This window comes from Anser anser (assembly GCF_964211835.1).
Source record: "Anser anser genome assembly, chromosome: 6".
NCBI classification, from domain to species: Eukaryota; Metazoa; Chordata; class Aves; order Anseriformes; family Anatidae; genus Anser; species Anser anser.
Genome location: NC_139726.1, coordinates 13225776 through 13245467, shown reverse-complemented (window position 1 = coordinate 13245467; position 19692 = coordinate 13225776). Strand labels below are relative to the sequence as shown.

Below are 19692 nucleotides of genomic sequence, written 5' to 3'. Positions count from 1 at the left end.
GTAAAGGACAGAGGATGGTTATGAGACTCTAAGTTAGACTTCGCATATAATTAATTAATGTAAAAATTACACAGCAATGTAAAAATTACATAGCAATGTAAAAATTAATGTAGGCCTACCATGCAGAGATGTGGAGCCTTACAGGTATTTTACTGCACTTGTAAAACAAAGTTTATAGCTGTGTTTGGTATGTCTAATAGATAGAAAAAAACTTATAGAAGAAGTCTAGTGTTAATCAAAAGCATTAAGCCGAAAGGTATGTCTCAACTTTTGGTCTTTTATGACATAACCAAAAAGTCATTTTTTCCTTCTGTTTCGCCATTTCAAGAGAAACATGGGTGTGTGAGCTGAGGAACAGTAGTAGATGCCAAGTCTCCATCTGATGTCTAAACCTTAAATTATACCTTACCCGTTGAATAGTTCAGCTAAGGAAACATATTCAGGGAAATATGTCTTGCTGTATACCAGCAGTATGTAGTTTACCTGATTCTCAGAACTGTGGGATCCCACCCTTAGACCCTCAGTTTTGGGATGCAAGCAACTATTCAGAAATACAGCTGTTCCTTATCTAAAAAGAGCAGGTAGGAAAACTCAGGTCTACATTTTCTGGAAGAAAAATAAGTACTTATGAACTTATAAACAGTGGAGAATGCTAAAACTTGCCTTAGGGTTTCAGTGTCCATTTTAGTTTGATTTGAATTTTTTTGAGACATGAATTCAGATTTCAGTAACAGCAGAGTCTTTCCTCTTTCTTCTCAGCAGCTAACTCACCCCTACTTGTTTCCTTGTTCTAATATGAGAGAAATTAATTCAGCAGAAAAAACAGTGAGTGCCAGGCTGCGTATCCCATGACAACCTTCTGAACTGTTTCTGTAGCACTCTTAAGTTAGGCTTTAAGTTTTTCCAGTGTCTCTTTTTCCTTGCTGTTTCTCCCTCCACAAGCTCTGGGGATGGTTACACACAGAGTGAATGAGGATAACAGTACCAACAATGGCTCAAATTCAACTCTGAGAAGACATAAATGATGTAGAAGCCATCAGAGTTGTATCAGGAGCGTATGCAGCCATTTATGTGGGCAAGAGAATTGGGTAGTGCTCACTGCACATGAAATTGCATGCAGTTTAATGTGCCTGTTTGATCCAAATTCAGGAGGAGTATGCTGAGTGAAGTAAACTTTTTAAATTTCTGTTTGAGAGGTTGTCATCTAGGATCATGATGTTGTATAATATGACGCTTCATATCCCATAATATAAAAGAGGAAGATAAGCCGTTTTATTTAAAAGCTGTGACAATGCCCAGTGTTGTTGTTGACTGAATTCCAATTACCTGAGAAACATTCAGCACATCACATTTCAACATGTCATCTCTCCTAAGTGGAACCAATTGCATTAAAACAGTCATGAAAGCTCGGGCCCCCACACTTCAGTAAAAATGTAATCATAAAAATTTAAAATGCATATATTCATTTTCCCCCTTCTTCAACAATGTCAGGCAAATATGCCTCATTGGGATTCACCACAGGCACAATTATCAATGCTCTGTCTGCAAAATTGTTAATGGAAAAATTACATATACAGACTCTTGATAAACTATGCATCTGATTTCACTGTTTGTGAAGCATAGAGATATTAATTATTACTGCTGTCACTCTTCTGGTTACTGCAAAGAAATGGCAAAAGTTTTCCATTAAGTGTGCGTCTATCTTTTTTAAGTACACTGTAGACTGATCTAAGAGGAATACACAAAAATAGCTGTGGTATGGTTGCATCAAATGCTGATTAATTGGAGAACCCACTGCAAATTTCAGTGCTAAATTGCTTGTTTTTATTTATGATTTTGAACGTGCCTCAGAAAGCCTCAGTTTATACCACTCTGAACTGTATTGTTATTTAACATTTTGGTAATTTATGTTAGTTCTATAAATAGGAACCTGAGATAGGCCAGCAAATGTTAAAGCCTTTACCAAAGGAGAAAAAAAAATAAAGTTTGTCTTTAACTTGTTTTGTCTTCACAAAGCAGCCTATATAAAATGCACATCTGAAGACAATTTCAGAACATTAATTAGAGATTGCCATTTGCTAAACTGTGTGAGGTCATATATCAGGTAAGGAGGATGTGTTAAACAATTAGCGGAAGATGCTAGCCATTCTGTTATTTGCTTATACATTGAATTGTGGTCAACACCAACTCTTTCAAGCTCTGGAAGTTTTGCGTGGATTTTATGTCTTATAGGTTTTGGAGTGAGGGCTATTTTACTTTTCAGTCAGAGATTGTAGCTCTTCTGAGCTTTTTTTTTAATGATTTTTTTTTCTTATTTAGATTGCAGGTTTTTCTTTGCCTGCATTTCTGGAGATTTTGTATGAATTAAAACTGTTAGGGCAAGAGCATGATCCTCTTCTTTTCTAATTTAGCTGACCCCAATTTTAAGCTAGTTGAGATCCACAGTACAGAGGGTTGTTTGCTATTAAATAGTAGAAACTACTGCACTCCTATAATCGGTTCTTCCACCTTCATAGACACATACAAGGCACGTACAAGGCCTCTGGTGAATATGCAGTCTCTGTACCTCTTTGAATATGGCATTCCAATACACTGGTCACAAATCAGCTGTTAATTCAGGCTAGTGTACATAAACCCATCCTTGAAGCCTTCTCCTGAGACTCTCTTATAACAGTTTTGCTCTTCCTTCATATTTTTTTGGTATTTTTACCAGCAGAAGCCCTTATGTACTGAGCGCATGCATTCATGTTATAGTTGCTGGTTTAAACTTATAAGCCAGCATCCTAAATCACATCACATTTTTCCTTTTTTGCAGGAAGGTTTAAAGTAGTGTGTGAACGTTCTGAATACATACAAGTCAACTATTGCAACAACATCTCTTGTTATTATATATTGCTTTGCTAAATAACTCATGGAATGAAATCATTTCAGCACAGAGGATTTTTTGCTGGGTGTTTTTTTCTTTAAAAAAAAAGGTATGTTCTAAATAAATAATTCTGTTACTTACTATTTTAAAAATTTTCATTGAACTTGTTTGTTTTTCAACAGAGAAATAATAATGACATTATCCTGATACACAAATAACTGTATCACCAGGAAAGAGCCACAGAAGGTCTACCAAATTATCTTGAAGTAGGAAGAAGTGAGCATTGCAGATAAAATAATGCAAAACTTCTGAACCTCTTTGGTCATGTTTGCAGGAAGAATGTTGAAGGTCACTTGGAACGTGATTACAGTTTGTGAGAGTACTGGCTTATGATTAACCTCAGGTGAAGGCAGTAAGCAATCTTAGGAGAACCTTTATTTTTGGTACTTCATTGCATGATAGCTTTACTGCAAGACAGTGGTAAAGTGATGGCCAGAAGTTAGTAAGTGGCTTCCCCAGAATATTTCTTGCAGGGTAAAATACTCTTTTTTCTTCTCTTTTTGACAACCCTCAAAAGACTGGTGTAGAAAAAACAGAAATGAAGAGTAAATGAAGATGCTCTACTCACCTGAGTTTTTTCTTCCTTTAACTTCTATTTTCTTTGAGCAACAGAAAGGAAAGATTTTCTTTCATCAAACACTTTCTGTGATGGCAGCAGTTTGGAGCAAATGTGTGATAAGAATATCTGCAACATAAAGATAGCTGGGAACTTTGAATCAGTCCCTTGGCTGACAGTGGGCAGCCCTGTGTGTTGTAAAGGATGGTGTGAGAAATCTTATACTTGGCAGATGTGGAATAGTTTGCAGCCATCCTAATCACTGCTGCCTTAGAATTGATTTAACCCTGTAACATGAGGTGAGGCTTTATTTTTTTCTTCCTCAATCCCTATCTCTGGATATTTTTATCAGAATAAATGCTTTTTTTTTTTTTTTCTCTCCTTAAGCAGAGCTAAAGAGGGCTATACTTGTTATCAGTGAAAACCTGTAGTGGTGAATTTCTGTGTTTAACTATTCAGTAAGGGTGTAGAACTTTTAATATAATAAACCATCTTTCAAAAGAATATTTTTCTTTTTTTTGCAGTTACTCCCTTTAATTTAAATAACTGACCATTCCTTCTTATACTGAAAGACAGAAGCTCACAGTGCTTCATTTACAAGTGCATATGTTTGTTTTTCGTAGCCTGCCTCATTCTTCTCCTTATCTCCTCAAAGTGAACAAGCCCAGTGCTTTCAATTCTTTGTAGATGAGTTATCATGATAATTCTAATCCCCTTTCTCTGGATCTCCTTTACCTCTAGTTTATTTCCTCTGATCTGGAATACTACATAATGTTACTCCTGATTTATATAATTGAATTTATTTTTTCACATTATATGCTAGCTAACAAACAAACAAAACCTTGAAGAGTAATAGGAGTTGACAGTTCTCATACTAGCCTGCCAAAATTAACATAAAGATCTATAAGAGAAAAAAAAGCATGATTTTTCACTGCACATTGTTTTTAATAGTTGGTGTTTTTATTTGCTATAGTGTTCTCCATTGGTTTGTTCTCATTAAACCTCTCTTAATGGTCTGAATTCACTAGCCTAATGATTTAGACCACCTACACATTTTATGTTGTTTATTCTGTTTCTTATAGTTAATAACTTGGTTCAAGATGGAAACTTCCGGAGCTACTTTATGGAGGTTCTCTTCAGAAGAACAGAAAAGAGGGAAAAAGAGTAAAAAAAAAATAAAATCATAACTTAGAAAACAATAAAACATTCATTTTAATTTCTCTGAAACTAGGAATCTGCTATGGATTTCTAAAAAAGTTACTTCAAACCCATGATAAATTCCAATTTATAATTCAGCTCATTGACTACACCTTGAGATAATTTCACTGAAGCCTAGAAAAGGCAGATCTTCACTAGGACATTGCTGACCATCTAGAACACCAGATATTTATCACTGCCATTACTAACAATCAATGAAAAATTGGGGTGGGGCAGGAGGACAGGAGGACTGAAACTTGTTTGCTAAACTAAATAAATTGCAAAACAGTACTGTGATATTGGAGAATCTTCCCCCCTTATAGCTTGCTTTTTTTTTTTTTTTTAATTACAATGACACCCATTGTAAGGTCAAGGTCCCATTGGCTTGCTGACATAAGTAGATATACAAACAAACCTATTTCCTGGCCAGATAAGCTACTGTTAAAACAGTTGAGACAAAATTAGTAGATGTGATACTCAACAAACGTATTTCCATCACTTTTACAGGTGGAGTAAAGAATCTACATGCAAAGACCAGCAGCTTGCAATCACTGATGTAGTTAAAAACACATGAATAATTAGATTGATTACCATAAGGCTGTTTACATACTTGAGAATAATTAAGCTTGAATGGATGTGGTTGTGGGGCTAGGACTTCTCTGTGTAATCAGAAAGATATTAGATGGAGGAAGAAAATTCATGAATTGTAATTTTTTTATTGCTTAAATTATTGGCTTTGCAAGGTATGGATGTGTAATTATGTCTACAGTGGACATGGAGAAAAGACATAAGATGAATGAGAAGAAATCACAAGAAATACAACTGGCACAGTGAGGTAAAGCTGTTGCATTCTTACTGCATTGTGTGTTTGTAGAGGTGCCTCTGCACTTGTTTCATTAAGGAGAGTCAAATGCACGACTGGAAACTATTCTTTGAAATAATTGGTAGGGTCTTAAGAGTCTTTAGGAAACCTAGAGAGGTCTTCAGTCAGATCCCAGTTTGAGAACTGAGTAAAAGATATTGGTAAAATCTACATATGTGTCCTAAGCAACAGATTGGATGTGAGGTTTTGCTGCAGAATGAGATGATGTTCTTAAAAACACTCCTTATGCTACCTTGGAAATATGGTGTTTGTGGATAGGCAATCTGCTTGCAGTTTATTTGCTGTTTGGAAGAAGTGACAAAGAAGAACAGATGCTTTTTCTTTTGCTGTTTGAGTGGAATAATTCCAGAGAAATTTGGAAAGCAGTGATGAAATTTTAAGATTTCAGAGAAATGTTGCAGAAGTTTATCTTCCATGATGCACAAGACTTGGAAAGAAGTTTCCAGATGAACAAAATAAAGTAAATAGGTATTCACAAGTTCTGGGGGAGAAAGAGGTGAATAATTTTAACCTCAAACAAGGTATTGGCAACTAGGAAGGGAGGAGGTAACACCTGTTAGAGATGACACCACCTCTAGAGAATGTGTATAAGCACATATGGTGTTTATACATAGGAGTAAGAAGGCCTAGAAAAACTTTTTTTTTGGTGTATTTTGGGGATAGTGAGAGGTTAGAAAATATGTATGTCTCCTCAAAGTTAAATTTCCCATTAATACACGTGTGGTCATCTGACACAGTTCTCAGTGTGAGATGGTGGAGAGGGTTTGTTTTAACCACACAAGTCCCCTTAGGTCAGACTCTTGTCTCTGTGTGGTTGGTGCTTGATTCACAGAGAATTTTTTACTGAGCAGAGCATTGGCTGTGACATTTGCTAGGCAAGTTTGAAAATCTAATGCCATACATTATTAATAATGATAAGTGTTCTGCAAAGAGAAGATATCAGAACTGGAATCATGTTCAAGCACTATATGCCAACTGATTTTGTTCCATCACTCTATGGCAAATACAATTATGCGTTATCGATATTAAAGATGCCCATGCCATGGATAATGTGAATACATAATGCAAAGTTGTAATGAAATTTGGAATATCTGATTAGTCATGGGAAAACTGCTTTAAAAAAAGAGTATTCCATCTACATTTCAAACATGTTTTTTTTATACGTGGAATGACCGATTACACTTGTATTATATGCCATTTATTTTGCATATTTTAATTTCTAATTGCTGATAAATTAAGATGACACTGATCCATTAATGCCTACTGAATGTTTAATTCATGGATACCTTAAAGTGCTCACTGTTGCAGAGGATTCTGATAGGTTTTGGCTGGAACTCCAAAGGAGTGACATATTTCTAGCCTCTGACTCCGGTATATCTACCAGGAAATTGAAGCATCAATGCCACTTGATTGAAGCATCAATGTCATTGCACCCTCCACAAAATTATTCCTTTTAAATTATTAAGATCTTAAGCTGAAATTCAACCCAGAAGGGAGCCATCCTAATGCTATGAATGCTTAATACAACTTAAGTCTGTAAATGATTGCTGGCTGCTTTAATGTAAAGTGTTTCAACTCTGATATATTCTATACCCTAAACAGATAATCAGCAAATGATGGGGATTATTTTCATCTGTTTGACTTATGCCTGTACCTGTAGATGAGATGTCTTACCCAAATGGCAGAAAGGCAAGGGATCACCAAGAAACACATGTCTCTGCATGTTAGGAACCAGAAAAAGATGCAGTTGAATAAGCCAGGGCTTGCCAAATGTCTTTGGACCATTCTACTGATGAACAGTTTGTGGGTGTCATGTTATCAGCAAACCTCTACCAGAAAATCAGGTTCAGGTTGTAGAGAAGTATAATCCTAGGTGGTTTTTTTTTTTTTTTTTTTTTTTTTTTTGCTTCATGATGGCCTATATCTTTGGAAATGCAGATGATTCTCTACCTTAGGATGTATGAGCATCTTGATGGCTCGACAGTCCTCATCTCCAGCTGCTTGCACTGGATACATGGCTATCCTGTGGAAGGTAATCTGGATGCACGTGAGCAAAGGATTTGTGTTGTGCTGTGATGCCTCCTTGAGTCAGCACAGGGGCAGATCTTTCCAGGGGGCAGCAAGGGCAGAGAAAGGAGCCAGGAGCAGAGCGGGGCAACAAGGTCAGCAACTGCAAGGTGACCAACCCCCCTACCAAGCAGAATCACCTAGAGATCCACCCCTCCTGTCAGTTCCCCCCCCAGTAGGAGTGAGTGGACATGGGGCCTGACAGAGTTGTGCTGCCCTGTGCACAATGAGTGTGATTCCCACTTCCCCCGGTGTCAGGAAACATGGTTTTAAGACCTGTGATTCTATTCACAAGGAGCAAGCTGTCAAAAACACCTTTGCAGGCTTCAGGAGCATATTGTGCTCACAAAGACGGATGTTGGAGCCATGGAGCCCCTGTTAGCAGCGGGCTCCATAGAAATGTAAATGCAAAATCACATGGCAAATGCCCATGGCTGGAAGTGATTTTTCTAGGAGCAGAGGCATCGACGATCATCATTTCTGAAGATTTTAGTCATGCTTGCTTTGACCCCGTTGCCCCAAATCCCAGCTTTGCTGGAGGAGGACACATGCTGGGTTGAGCAGTTAACCAATAGTTATTTTCTTCTAGACAGTAATGTTCCCAGGGAAGGGGAAACAATCCCTGTATCTTGTTTGTGTTTAGTGACACTAAGAGGCTTAATTAATTAGTGTTCATGCTGAAATGTTGGCTGAAATTCTTAAATGAAAAGGCATGCAGTGTTGCCTTTCTGGAGGGGCCTGCAGCTGAACATTTTCAAAAGCCATCACACCTAACTGCTTTTAACAATGAAAATAAATTTTGGGTGGTTGTGAGGTGGTGTTGGAGTAGGGAGAGTATATTGTTGCATGTTAGTGGAGAGTATTTTGTGGTAGCAGTATCCTATAGAATTGTTGCTTTTTTTTTTTTTAATGTTAAGATCCTGTGATAAATATGTTAAATGTTGGTCTCAGTTGCAACCAATGTCCTTGCCAAGTCATTGCCACAGTCTGTGCATTGAGATCAGGGATTTCATTTCGCTAGGAGAAAATGAGCTGGGAAACCTTTGTTTTCATATCATATTACTGCTCATGTATATATTATCTAACTGTCACAGTGGTCACTCAGGTTCGGTGCCAAGGTAGCCATAAGCCTTCAGGATGGGAGAGATGGCATTGTTCAGCAGAAATGCCAGCACAAAGAAGGCAGCTTTCTGCAATCCCTCCGCTCCCCTCTCAGAGCAGATGGCACATGCCACTTCTGTTAGAGGTGCACAGCTTCTCTCCCATGCATTATTTGGTAGGAAATCAGACAAGCCAGGGAGAATAAAATGAGTGAGAACCTTTTTGGAGGCCTTAAGCCATGAGCAGTTCATCTGGATGCATGGGTATTGCAGCCAACACTCTGCAATCAGCCATTTGTATGCTTCTGAACAGTGCAGGTATGGTACTGCCATTGGTAAGCCACATGGAGCTCATAAAACAAAACCTAGAAGTTAATTATTAATCAAAGCCAGCAAAAATGTGTTCTGCTTTAATATGACAATGTCAGTACATAAACTCTTGAGCTAGCAGACACTTTAAAAAATGAATGGTGATTACTGTTACAGCAGCTGTTTCATCATCCACTTTAGAATCACAATATGTTAGTCAGCAATGCGTTCACAGATGACATAAGGACAGTTCAGAGTTGAGACTTTCCATACCATGAGGTCTATAGGTGCTTATTATCTCAGTGGACATGTCCTGTTGAGAGCCTCAACAGAGAAGCCGGGGACAGGGCACTGGAAGAAATCATCATGCTAGAGGATGAGGAGCTGGACACTGTGTGTCTGAACTGTTGTTTGTTGTCTGATGAGGCCCAGTTAGGTGAGTGTGGGGGAAAAAAAAAAAAAGTAGGAAGGCTGCATCTATCCAGTTTGCTGTGTTGCCCTATCCTTGTTCCCACCTGCCTGTCAGTTCTATTTAAACTGTAAGTTCTCTGGGGCAGAGACCATCTACTACAGTCTGTCATGTTCTGCACTGTGCTTTCAGATACTGTTGTAGTATAAATACAAGTCCATTTAATCTCCAGGACTGTTAATTTTGACACTTTTCAATAATGCTATATTCACTAGCTATACAAGTTTGAGATTCTTAAATTGTGATTTATATACCTGACAACTTTGCAAACTTTTGTTCAGAGGATCAGAGGACGTAACTCTTAAATGGGATAAAATAATGAATAGTGAAGCTGTGAAGGTGTTAGTGAAGCTGTGAAGCTGTTGGGTGTATCCATCTAAAATGTGATACTAATCAAAACTCCACACTAGAATAAGTTATTGCAATTTCAAGTAACTTGCTTACAACCTACTAGTAGGATAATCCTTATGTTATTTGGTTGGCATTCCATGAGGAATTGCAGGTAAAAATAATTAAAAATGGCTTCAGAGATAAACCAAACAAGCTGGAAGAAACCTTGATCTGTCTGCCTGCAAAAAATAACAAGTTGCTAATGGACAAAGCAAACCCATAGATACACAGATGTGTTAATTCCATAGTCTGTGTCATCTTGTGTTGTTGCCAAAATCTTGTGTGACGGACACATCTATGGCAATACTCAGCTTAATGGAAATTGACTTAAAAACTCAGCCTGCAGTGAAACCATAAGAGCCTGTTGGAAAGTATCAGTAGGACTTGACCTCCCTCTTTTCTTTTTTTCCCCATTCAAAGCTTAGCCGAGAGAAGAAAAAACGAACAAAAAAACACAACCTAGGATTGCTAGTACATCAGATAGCAAGATTGACCAGAAAATTTACATCGATTTCTAACAAATGTTGCTGACTCGAGCAGTTTAGATAAGGATCTCACTTTGCATTTGTTGAGTTTTGCTCTGTACCACGTGATGGCAAGAGAGATTAAAAACAACCAACAGACAACTCTGGAGGTTTTACTGTGAAATGCATTCTGTACCTCTGTGCTTTAACTGTTGGTTTTGCTCAGTAACTAAGTATCTATGGTATTTGATTATGTTAGTTATTTTATAAATTTCAAGGTAAAAAGGGAACCCACAAAAAATGAGCAAACAACAACAAATAAAACCCACCATTTTTCTTGCCTTTTTTTTTTTCTTCCCGTGACAATCTCTCAGGAAGAAAGCGGAAAGTATGTTGCCTTTGTAAATGATCTATTCAAGAAACAAACAGCTAAGCAAACACTTTCGTTTTATAAGTTTCCTGGAAGGCCCAGGTAAGCTCAGAACTCTGCAGTGGTAACTGTCCTGCAAAAGCTCCATCAGCCAAACAGTACCATGAACAGCCCGAGAAGATCAGAGACAATAAGCACTGATGTGGAGGCAGTGCCATGGGAAAAAGCACTGAGCAGAGAGATGCCCACTGGTCTATGGCCAGAAGCAGAAATAAAGCCCAGATTGGCCAACTCTCAAGCACTGTTTCAAAGCCTCTTCTTCCTTTCTGCTTCACCTGTTGCTAAGCACAACTGCTGAGAGACATCAAATTCTTATTCTGCTGACTTCAGTTGTTGATTAGGGAATGTTGCCAATGCCTCTGTTAGAGATCAGTCCTGTACTGTACACTGGCTTTTAAAATTCATTGAGTGCCCTCTGTTTTTTTATGCCACAACTAAAATTCCTGCTGGTTTATGATGCTAGGCACAGAGATCAAATAAATACAGGCCTTGCATTATGTACTTATGATGCTGAATTAGTCATAGTGGCAGTTTTGAGGGCATATTTATTTCTAGAATCTCCTGTTTAATTTATGATTCTATCTTGTCCTTCACAGCTCACATTTTTTTTTTTTTTTTTTCAGTAATGCTTCCAATTCCACAGGCTTACCCACCCAAGGAATTTCCCTGACAACAAAAATATGATCCTGTATTCTCTTACAGAGATGCACCCTGCTATTGATTCACCCTTGATTTTTGAGTACTGGTTCCTCTGGAAGGTATGCAGAGGCTGGTTCTCAAATGCTTCTCTTCCTTCTTCTGGCCCAGACTAACAGTGCCAGCAATGCTCCAAACCAGTTTGTCTTAGTGCACTCTTTGTCCTCTCGATCATTGTTGCAAAGGCACTCTTTCCTCCAGCTTATGTTTTTCCAGCTGCAGTGACTGTTCATAGACTTAATTAAAAGGCAAATAATGGACTTCATTTTCGCTGTTGAGCAGGGAGCCATCAGACCTACCTTCTTATCTTTACTCTGCTTTTGAGCTGCTACATGATGACTACTTCAGCTGTCTTCCCTATCTGAGTGCATTAAATTCTTCACATGAAAAGCTGGGTTGGAAGGTGCCTAAAATATCTAAAAGCAGTTTACACGGAACTTCTCAAGTTGCTCTGATGTGGAGAAAGATCCTGTTCTACAAGGGAGATTTCACAAAGTCATTCCTGTTACTGGCATTTGGGTTGTGTGGGTTGACTTCTCATACAGTCCAAGTAGAAGATTGTGTCTGGAGATATGCTGTAGATACTGTAGGACTAGTATGAAATTACCTGGCAACAGAGACATAAGCATTTCCTGGTTTCAGAAATATCCTAAGGGATTTCTTCAAGGTGTTCCATACTTCTGTTCCCAATACTAAGCTCTAAGGTTTTCTGCAATTTTGGTTGAAGTCTTTGATCTCTCCCAGTCAGTGTCCTTCATATTGCCAACTCTTCCTTGAAGTACTACAGTGTGGTAAGATTTCAAGTAGTAAGTACTAACGTTAAACATACATACTTTCTTGGTTATCCTACTCTGTATGCTCTCTATGACTAGATTATTTTGTATAATGGAAGGAATGCCATATAATTATAGGAACATGTGATAACACTTGATTTTTAGAGAAAAAAGAAAGCGCAGTTCCTTTAACTACTTTCACTATAAAGAAATGCAAAAAGAAGGGAGACACTCTTGGGATATTCCAGTGTTTTCCTTTTGATATGCCTGTGTGCTCTAAAATTAAACATTCCTATCATCAAAAATGTATTTTAGAAATAGCATTTCCAATGTGTATGAATTTGAGCCACTGTCCAAATTTTATCTATATGCTGTTTTTCAGCACGATGTGAATAGTCCCCCTGGAAATTCCTTATAGTTGAATGCATGCACAAGTGCTCTCATTGGAGTAGAGAGGAACAGGTATATATTCCTCTCTCTGTGGATAACCAGAGGGAGATTCTTACTTAGGCAAATAATTAAGAAGAGATGCTATAGTGAAGAGGACAAAATGGCTTCCCAGGTCTCAGAAGCACTCTGTGTTCATGCTGTCATTTTAAATTTGCTAACTTGCTCAGAGAATGGCTGGTAGCTGTCAGTCAGAGGAGTAACACGCGTTAACAAGCTTAACAGTGTTTGAACACTGCCTTGTGTGCTGACAGCACTTCACTTGAAGTGCACTTTAGTTGTTCACCTAGGCAGAAGAAATCTCTAGGAACTTCTGGACCCAGTTTTGCTCTATTCAAAATCAATTCAAGTTTTGCCATTGAATTTAATAGGCGTCAGATCGGCCCTTTAGTGCTGCATAAGTGGTAGACACAGGAGAAATTGAGACTAAATGGACAAAAGGTGCATTGTCTTTATTTGTCCTTGCTGATGAATAGGTGCGGATGAATTTAACTCTCAGCCTAACTATGTAAATGAAAACTTTTAAAATAATGTTACATTATAGCATTTTTGTGTGCTAAAACTAGTTTCATTACTCCGATAAAAGGTAAATCTATTTGCAAGGTTCAGTGCAGTTTCAAGCTAAAATTTAATATTTCAGTTTGTTCTACCAGCACTTAGGACCACGAATTCCAAAGTGGAAATGATATAGAACTTAGACATCTACATTTAAAATTGCTATTCTGAAAAACCTCACTTTGATAATAAGAGGTTTTCTTATATGAAAAACTGCAAAGATGATGCCAGGCAATGGTCTTTGGCTGTGTATCTATCTCACAGCTACTCTTGGCTGACCACCTACATCATTCAAAGTATGTCTCTGGTGCTACCCATACCACTCACCCATGTCTCTTCAGTGTAGTAGGTATTCTCAGACCATGCTTGGACGCTTTGTGGGATGAGTTCAGTCACAAAACCCAGGGACGATAGGAGGTTTCCTTTAGCTTTGTCTATTCAACATGCAGGAATCGTCTGGTTTGCCTGCTGAAAATATTTCCTTAGGGTTAAATAAATGTGTTGGGCCAGGAAAGGTGCTTCCTAAGGCATTTAATTGTTGGTCTTTTTCCTCCTTGATATCCAAACTGATGATTAAATGTTTATGTTAACTGGTGGTAAGTTAAATTAGGTGAAGTTCCCCCAGTCATGTTAGTTTTGCCTGTGACAACTGGACAACTACTTAATGAATGAACCAGTATTTTTTTTGTCTTTCTGGGGAGTTCCAACTATTCACTACATGAAGACATCATCACAATACTGGTTAACTGGAGAGGTGCTTCAGCCCTCTGATCAACTTTGTGGCCCTTCTCTGGACCTACTCTAACAGATCAACATCCTTCTTGAGCTTGGGACCCCAGACCTGGATGGGGTAATCCAGGTGGGGCCTCACATGGGTAGAACAGAGAGTTGACTTAGTTCTCCTAATGGAGGAAAGGAAGTTGTGTGTGTGTGTATACTATATCTTAAAAAAGCACAGAAGAAAGCTTATTTTGCATTCCTTAGGAAGAAATGCCAATCGTTGTTCTGCTAAGCTTTATACTCTAAGATAGTACATGCTGCACTGGAACTCACACAAGGGGGATGAGGGGGAAAGAAAAACAAAATAGCCTAACATGTACAGTGGGAAGTAAAAGGAAGAGGGTAAGCAAATATTTGCATGTGCAACCAGATGCCCCAAATTTAACAGGACTATCCATAGCAATAACTGTGGAGTTCCCTCTTTTTTTTTCTTTTTTTTTTCCTAAGACAAAAATCTTCACTTTACTGCAACTATTTCTTACACAGAAGTTGAAGTACTAGAGTGATGAAATTTGTTTTTCGATATTTTGGGGGGAAATTAATTTCTAGTCCAGCAAATGTGACTTTCACAACAACAACAATCTGTCATCTTTGAGATAAGGAAGCCTTGTTAACTAGGAGATTTAAAATATATATATATCCAGCTGCATCAGATCACTGGAAACATGTTTCACCTTAAAAAACACCTTAGCCTGACATCCTTGGACATACATACTGAGTCAGTCTCAAATTTTAGAAGGATGTGAGGAAAAATATGATGCAACTGAAAGAGTAACCATTGTACTGGAGTATATTGTAGGAGCATTGCTGGGACATGCTGGTCATGACAGAAGATGTCAGATTACTGTTCAGGTACCACTGAATTCCTCTAAATGCATTCAAACCGTAAGGAGTGAAGGAGACGATATTACAGAATGCTGCCAACAGTAACCGTTGCAATTTCTTTAGATATAATGGCTTTATGTGGCAGACTGGAAGATGGATCAGCTGTTGCTAATCTATCTGGTCTGCTCTAGATGAAGGGCATGGAAAGTTCAGGAGACTTGGTACTTTCAGGCTGGAGGAAGAAGAAGCCTTACCCGTGAGTTTTGCCCCTCTGACACTGACCGTGCTCTTGTAGGCTGCTCTTCATTAACTATGTGATGCAAATAGAGCTGGCTCATTTGCTCACAACAGCCTGTTTCCTAGCTTTCAATGCTCTAGTTTGCCTGACTGTGTGTCCAGCTATATCCCTGGGTGCTGCACTTTGCATCACCTCCTCTGGGAGGCTTCACACGTACTGTCTGCAAGGTGTTTTTTGGGCTGAACTTTATGGATTCCTTGACTGGTATCTTAAGGCTGACACGGCACATTAAAATGGACTGCTGATTCTTTGGTATCAAACCCTACTGCTTATCTCCAGCTAGTGGAGTGCAGAAAGATAAAAGTACTGTCCAGTCAGAGAAGATTTAAAGTCTCTGCTGCAGGATGTAGACTTGTGTACCTTGCAGGTGTTTTATTTTGGTTTTGCATGAGGTAAATGGTACTGGTCACCTTTGGATATGGAGTACTGGACTAGGGAGATCACATTTCTCACCATATTGGCATTTCCTTTTAGTAACAATAACCTTTGTTTAACAGAAGGAACTTGGCTGCTGGAGCAGAGGCATATTAATAGAGCAGACTAATTAAGCTCATAAAAATCCAATTTTTTCCTAATAAGAAAATTAATTTGATTTTTTGTGTTAAGCATCTGGAACACTTGTAATACTAGTGTAGATATTTGGTCTGGAAAATTAAAGTATGGATAACAAGAAGACAGTTGATGTGAGAAGAAAGGTAAATAAGAAAAAGTGTGGGCAGATAAGGAAAGGCTTAGAATATTTAAAGACTAATAGATGAAAAAGACAGTTCAGTGTAGATAAATGATGAATAATGAGCTCACTGAAAAGCATTTCTAGCATTCCTAGGTGCTTCACTTAGAGAAATATAAAACAAGGGAAGATATCATGCTGTAAATTTGCATAATTCCACTGAGGTCAGTAGAGCTTTGCTGTTTTTACACCTCTGAAGGACTGGACCTTTAAAAAGTGAGTGTTGGGGATGAATGGTGAGAAAGAAAGGAACGTCATCTTCTTCAGAAACTCTGCATGGGACAGTGGGGTTGCATTGCTTGCTTTTTCATTACTAGCTAATTTGCTCCATTTGTTAAGGCAATACGAAGCATAATAGACATTCTGTACATTACTTTAATAATTCACGAAGTAGAACTTCAGAGACCATCTAAACCACTTCAGTCTACTAAAGGAAAACCTTTTCAAGTCTATAAAGAGCTGTTACACTCTAAACTGTAGAAGAGACTTGAAAGTGTGTTATTAGTTATTGATAGTTGCAGTTTGAAGGCACTTGACATCTATGCGTAGTCCTGCCACGTTTATTTTGTCAGTTAATGTTTTAATCAATAGTTGGATTGTTTAATTTAAGCTGTAACTACTTTGGGAATTTACAAGAAAAAATATACGTATGCTTTTTCTGAACTTTTAATGTGCTACAAATTAAAGCCTTGCACCTGAAAATAACAGCATTGTTAATAAAGCTGAAATAAATAATATAAAAACTCTGCTGGTGAATATGGGAAATCCAGACCAACATTTCTGAAAGTTTCAGTAAATGAAGTGTCAACTTCTCTCTTATTTATATAACACAGTAAGTGACTGTAGCAGTATTTAACTCTTGACTTGTTGATTGCTTCATTAACATCACCATTTTTTTTTCAGATTTGTCTTATTCTATGTTTCTGAGCGAAAAAACTTCTCCAAGATTTGTGAAGCCCACATCAACATAAATGAAGAAGCTAAAATCTATAATGGCCTTTACCTGCACAGATCTCAGAGAAACTTTTTCCAACTCTGACATTCCTAATCTCTCTCTTGTTTTTGAGGTCATTAAACATGCTTTAGCCTTGAGAGTTTATTTTTGGGGTTTCTGCTGGTTTGGCCTTCTGTTACTCTGGTTGCTTCTTCTGTGTCCTTCCGATGTGGTGTTTTGTTCTGATCATCTGGTCTTAAAAGCAGTTTCAAAAGGCTGTCATCTTGGGTTTACTGTCAAACTTCCACAGTAAGGTCACCTGCTCACAAGATTTCAGCTACTATTTTTCTATTGATGTCTTCTATTGCTGACTTTACATTGCTTGACCACTTTTGGAGTACTGTGACCTGTGAACTTCTTATCTGAGATATGATATCAATTCGAAGAACACGACTTCAAATCCATTTTTTTATTTAATTGAAACCTTAAATCAATTAAAAGCAAATAAAACAAACAAAATAATAATAAAAAATCCACACATCATAATCTCAAACATCCACAAAAATCTTATGATCACAGTTTGTTGTTTGGCCCAACCCCTCTAACCTCTGTTAAAACTTGCAACCCAATGAGGACAGGAAATGTCCTTCAATTGTTTCAGTTCTATTAGTGGGTAAAGTGTCATTACTGTTATGTCCCATTTCAAAACTTCTTAGCTTACTAGTCAAGCGTAGAAGAGGGTGGATGGGGGGGAGGTGTTTGTAGTTTGTTTTAGTTTTTCACTGTGCTAGCTTGTTAGTAATAGATAATAAATTTTATTAATCTCCCTATGCTGAGTCTGTTTTGCCCATGATGATAATTGTTGAGTAATCTCCCTGTCCTTATCTCAACCCTTGAGCCCTTTCGATCATATTTTCTCCCCTTTTTCCTTTGAGGAGGGAGAGTGAGAGAGCAGTTGTGGTGGAGCTTAGCTGCCCAGCTGAGTAAAACCACCACAATAGGTAAAATCAAAAGCTAGCCAAGCAGCTAGCTTTCTCTTGACTAAAGAGTTTGACATTTGTGTTCTCTTGTCCATTTTGCCCTTGAACAATAACACTTACATATGTAGCTATGTAACAGATTTTGTTTTTAAATTAACCTGCATCTTTCTTCAAAGAAATGATGAGATAAGAACAAAAAATGGGACAATGCACAGTCTTAGATTCATACACAGTATACCTTTCAGAAACATCCCATTTCACAGGGTAAATACGCTGTTCTTCAAGGATGATGTTCACACAGATTTGAAGCTATGGCATTTTCACAAAGTGAAGAGTTCCTATCCACCATCCATAGTGTCCTAACAATTGACCAAGATTGTATTTCTTCTTAATAATGAATAGGTTCATAACGCTCAAGTGTGTACACCGCGTGTAAGCATATGTGAAAAGCTGTAGAACCTACTTCAGCTCCTCATGTGCAAGAGATTTCTGTGAAGGGCTCCTAGGTACCCACAATGGAAGTTTCTACCTCCATCTTCTATGTATTGGCCCAGTCCTCAACATGATATAAAGGATTAGCTCTCAAAGTGAATGATTTCTGGTAGGAGACACTCATGTATGGATATACCAGGTTTGATAATGCCATGGAGAAAGGCAAAGCCAGAAAGAATCACCTTTTGGTTCCTGAATTTTCAAGTTTTTCTTTTCTGGGCAATACTGTTTCCTACATCATGTTGAAGATTGCTTCTGTCCTCCCCCAACATCAATTCCACATTTCATTGTTAGTAAATACAAGCCAACTTCAGGAAGAACAAAACGATCTCATGGAATATTACTACTGTACTGCTTAGTTACTGTTTCTCAAACTGATGTTTTACTCCTTCAGTGTGTAAATAAATCATTTCAGCTCAAGAGGACTTACTCTGCAACAGCTCTTGATTTCCTTCTTGCTTACAGTAGTGGAAATCACCAGTAATTCCACTAAAATTGATGAGAGCTATACTAACTGCAAAAAGTGAAATAAGCAGTGGAGAATCCAGCACTACCTGATAAATTTTAAAAGCATTAAATGATTAGCTCATCAGACAGGTGCATAAACATGAAATAACTATTGAACAAAAAATGAGCTTGTGCTAAAGAAAAGAAAATCTCACAGAGCAAACATCTATAACATGAAATAAATTCCACACCACTCTTTAGCAATAGGAAGTGACTTCATTGCAGTGAATGTATTTGATTGAGACAAGGCATATTAACTCAGGCACAGTGTCATATAAATGTATTGCTATGGATTCTGGATTTAAACTGTTTAATTAAGTGCAGTAATTTAACAGCTGTAAACCCAGCTCACGGAAGTGTGATAACATCCAGTCTTTCTTCTGCTTTATTCTTCATTTGAGATGAACTTTACCTCCTTCTTTCTTCAGTCCTATTGATATTTTTTTTTTTCCTTTCTAAAATCATTTTTCATAGTCCTTGGCTGTCACAAGGAGGAATTAATGCTTCATGCCCATCCTTCTGTCATAATATGAGGGACTGTCATGTGTGGATTGATTTCATCCATTGTTCTGTCCTTTAAAAAATATTTGTCAATAAAACATATGCAAGGCAAATCCTTTGGCACTAACATTATGAGCTGATTCATCTTCACCACCATGAAACTGGCTGGAAAGAATATGAGGCAAAACAATCTGTTCTTATGATAAACCTGAGTTGTACTTAGGATAAATACTACTCTACTTATCTGCTGAAAGCAAAGCACATTATATTGAGAAATGGAAACTGAATAAGATAAACTTATTCTCCTGACCTCATTCATTTTCAGATGCATTTCAAAGTTGCTCTTTTATTTGAAAAAAATCTACAAGTTGAATAGGAAAACT

The 19692-nt window shown here is 37.7% G+C and overlaps 2 long non-coding RNA genes across 5 annotated transcripts in view; both read left to right on the top strand.

Annotated features, from left to right (window-relative positions):
• The window catches only part of LOC310901740, a 50031-nt gene that overhangs the window by 16295 nt on the left and 14044 nt on the right, over window positions 1–19692 (top strand). The window lies entirely within an intron of this gene.
• On the top strand, window positions 1532–17764 carry LOC310901743. Of its 3 annotated transcripts, none has more exons than XR_014586114.1 (5): window positions 1532–2104; window positions 2816–3400; window positions 3539–3781; window positions 4565–5514; window positions 16799–17764. It is a non-coding gene; the product is annotated as an uncharacterized lncRNA (long non-coding RNA). The 3 variants fall into 3 exon arrangements; XR_014586116.1 differs by adding an exon at window positions 7501–7594 and having other exon boundaries at window positions 2816–3781; XR_014586115.1 differs by having other exon boundaries at window positions 2816–3781.